Raw genomic sequence first — 4,235 nt, 5'->3', positions numbered from 1 at the left:
CAATTCGGTGTACATTGTAAGATTTGAACCGAGGACTAGGCATACGGGTAATTATTTCGAATTCGTGCCATACTAAGTTTCGAAAAGTTGACATTGACTCAATTTGTTGTGCTATTTTGTAGGTCATATGTTTGAATCCATCCAAAAGTTTTCTCACTACCATGGTGTTCATCATATACATATGAATTTGTATTAAAAAAGTAGCATGGATATAGTGAAATGCGAAATCCACGTTAGAATTGGAGATCGCTACGTGACACACACTCTAATTCAAATAACTAACTACGTGACACCCACTCTAATTCAAATAACTAATTATGTGACACACTCTAATCCATGTTAGCATGGGTACCGTTTCGATTTTTTTTTCAAATAACTCCTCATTAATTAATTTACAGTACTCCCTCTGTTCACTTTTATAAGACCTTGAAGACATTTCAGACAATGTGCGAAACAGTTCATTTTAAGTAGTCTGAAACGACTTACAAAAGTGAATGGATGGAGTATCTCATTTTGAATGACTAATTATTGCAAGGAAAACACGGGCATGGTAATACATACAAATTCATTTGCAAATGAAAGAAGATTCGTTTGCATTCTCAAATGTAGGCGCACCAGGCAGACCAGGGTCGTGTCGGGGTGGGCGCTGCTTCGGTGCCTTAAAGGCAACTGCCCTTGGGTGACTGACATGTGGGCCAGCCACCTGTTGGGCCCACATGTCATGGACACAAAGGCAGGTGCCTTAAGGCACCGAAGCATAGTTCTGTCGGGGTGGTCGCGTGTGTCGGACGGACGCGTAGCACCCAGCCACCCCCCCAAAGGACGACGACAATATAAGTTTGCGTTTCCACATTTCGGATTGAAATATCTGGTGGCCCCAGTTCCAGCCCTGCAAAATCTCTCTTCTCCACCGCCCCCTTCCGCGCCCAGATTGCTCAAATCCCTAATTTGCCGCCATCCCTCGAATCGCCCCTCGTCTTGTCTCTTTCCCCACCGTTCCCCACCTCTCTGCCGGACGACGACGATGAAGACGATGGTCGCGCTTCACCACCGCACCGGAGCTACCTCATCTACGCCCTCGTCCACCGCACCGGGTGGTCCACCGACAATGTTGGCCGCCGCAACCGACGTGCCTCACTGACACCGAGTTCCACCGCATCAGGTGCGCTTCACCGACGCCGTCTCCCAGCTCACCGGGGCTACTTCACCGAGCACATCGTCGCACCTCCGCCCCCCGAGGCCGTTGGGGCTTCACCAACGGTCTCGTCCACCGCATCGTAGCGCTCCACTGCCACTCAAGATCTGCATCCGTGCGCGGCCAGCCAACGCCAGCGCATCACCCTCAACGGATCTGAAGTGACCCGCACTCTAGCTAGGCGAGCATGCCCAAATGCCGGCCCGAACTAGATATCCACACATCACTCCCTTGTGCACTGTTCCGAGGATGTTTGGATATCCTTTCACTGCTTTCTTAGCTTACGCGCCTATGCAACTCTGACTTTAACTCTTATTTCTTCTGGAGATATCATCTGAAACAAGCAAATCCATTTTTTAGCGAAGCATGACGGCGCTACGGGATCTGGTACACATCCTGCACACCCGTATAACCTTGTAAGTATCTGTCCTCCGGTACAACATCAAGGTCGATTCCTCTTATTTGATCAACCATTCGCCGTGTCAAAAATGCCGAGGGGGATGTGTGGAAGATATAGCTACTAAGTATAAACCGGCCAGGAGGGTCCGGTTCACCCTTGGCTATGTTAAAGCCCATGAAGATCTGGAAGATGGCGCTTTACTAAAAGAAGCATAGAAGCCCGAAGCCCAAAGGCGGATTAGGGCCCATAGTGGTAAACCGCCATGACTATGTAAACTTGTAGGATAAGTTAGGAAAGGAGAGACCGAGCCAGACACTTTGTATGAGTCGGCCTCGGGGCTCTGTAAACCGGCCGGGCGTCAACCTGTGTATATAAAGGGGCGACCCGGCGGCGGTTTAGGGACAACAGACAACAACTCGAGACTCAGGCAAGCGTATTCCGCTCCCTGATCATCGAAACCCAATCAATCCCATCACAAACTAGACGTAGGCTTTTACCTTCATCGAAGGGGCCGAACTAGTATAACTCCCATGTCCCTTGTATGGTTTAACCCCTTTAAGCTAACCCGTTGTGATGGCTCCACGACTAAGTCCTTTCACGAGGACATTTGACGTGATAATTCCATGATAGTTGGCGCCCACCGTGGGGCTATCGCACGATGGTGTCGAGTTCTTGAAGGGCTGCTCTGAAGGGCTTAAGGGGTACATGATCGGCCGGATGACCAAAAGTCGTCGCGGCAAGCTTTACATTGATGACAAGGGATGGGGCCCTGAGGCCGGCTCAATCGAGTATGGGTACCGGGTCCCCTTCGGCGGAATTCATGTCTTCATTGGCAAGATTGGCGAACCAGGCCCTGAGCCGGACATCTACACCGACCTCGTCGAGACGGCTCAGCGTGCAAGTCCAGCTCAGGTTACGCCCGCCGTGAAGCGTGCGTTCGTAGGATGTGTCCATGGGATCGGATCTGAACCGGTGTCTGAGGGAGACACGGCGGTATATTCTGACGGCGAGTCATCCACTGGCGAAACCAAGTCCTTGTACCAGATTCATGACGGTATGCCCGAGGGATATTCCGATGGCAACAGTATTCCGGACCTCCCTGAAGCGCCGAGCCAGGTTACTATTTACATGGCCGGCATGCAACCTGTGTTACAGTCTTCATCGACCGCAGCAATGACTACCAGATCAGCGGCCGCGGCAGGTACCTCGGTGCACCGGCCGACGCACGTTCTCGCCGGTTTAATGGAAGCTTGGGCGACCTTGTTAACCGCGACAGTCACCCCGGATACGCAGGATCGACACAATACGGAAGTTGCGAGGTTGAAGGAGCAGATTGCGCAGGCTAAGGCGGACCTGGTGGCTGAGGATAATAGGATGGCTGAGAAATAGGCCGCTTTGAATGCTCAAGCACAGCAGATACAAGCATAGAATTACCGGCTCATGCTGGATCGGACCGCGTCAGAGGAGGTGTTACGAAGGAAGTATCGGTTGCGCCTGCCACCGGTTTACGAAGGGTTAAATCTCTTTCAGACGCCAGGCGCTGGGCCGAGCAATCCGGAAGCCGCAGACCGAGCCGAAGCGCCGAGGATTGCCCCGAATCAGCCACGGGCAACGGAGCTACCCCGACGGACGGTTAACCCGCCACAGTATGTGCCTACGCCACCGGGTCACTTTTTGAGCCCCCTGGATAACATGATTGCTGCGGCTTCACGTTTGGCAGCCATTCCAATGGAAGGAGATTCAATAGAGGCAGTTGAGACACGGCGGGCGAGAGATCTTCTTCAAACCGCCATAGTGCAGCAACAGGCTTATTCATATAGCCGGGACAGGATCCATTCAACCCCCCGTTCGAGCCCAAGTTATAGCAGGCGGATGGACGAACCAGAAGTGTCTAGCAGCGCGCGGCGTCGCAATGCTCAGGAGGTGGTGGACCAGGGCAGGGCTTGAAGGGATGGCGCTTTGGATCGTTATCAACCCGCCCCGGTTCAGCCAACAGTGTCGGTTGACAGAGGCGCCGGGCTTGCTTTCAGTTCCTGGGGAGTACCATGCCTTATTCCGGCTCTCCGTAACGTGCGTCTGCCCAAGGATTTCAAGGGACCGCGCAAGGTGCCTAACTATACGGCGGATCAGCCACCTGAGGCGTGGGTCGAGACTTATGAGATGGCAATGGAGATGCTGGATGTGGATGAAGCAGCTTGTGCAAAGTACTTCACGATGATGTTGGAAGGACCAGCCCGCACTTGGTTGAAAAATCTGCTAGCTAATTCCATCGAGTCATGGGATCAGTTAAAGGCCCGGTTTATAGCCAATTTTAAGGATACGTGCAAACATCCCATGTCCATTATAGATCTGGATGCTTGTGTTTAGGGTGAGAAAGAGTCCACAACTCATTGGGTGCGCCGGGTCTCAGAAGTTTTGCACTCGTCCGACCGGATCAACGCTGGCCAAGCGATTATCACGCTGGAACGTAATTGCCAGTTTAAGTCACTGAAGGAGAAGTTGGGACGGCTCAAGCGCCACTGCAACGACCTGGGAACCCTCATGGCAGCCTTGGTAAAATATGCCGATTCTGATAATACCAAGGATCCCCATTCTGATAATGAGAAACAGGAGAAGGGAAAGAGGAACGGCAGTGCGAAG

Source organism: Triticum dicoccoides, chromosome 3B (genome assembly GCF_002162155.2).
Source record: "Triticum dicoccoides isolate Atlit2015 ecotype Zavitan chromosome 3B, WEW_v2.0, whole genome shotgun sequence".
NCBI classification, from domain to species: domain Eukaryota; kingdom Viridiplantae; phylum Streptophyta; class Magnoliopsida; order Poales; family Poaceae; genus Triticum; species Triticum dicoccoides.
The sequence above is the reverse complement of the archived record's forward strand: the minus strand, read 5'-3'. Positions refer to the sequence as shown.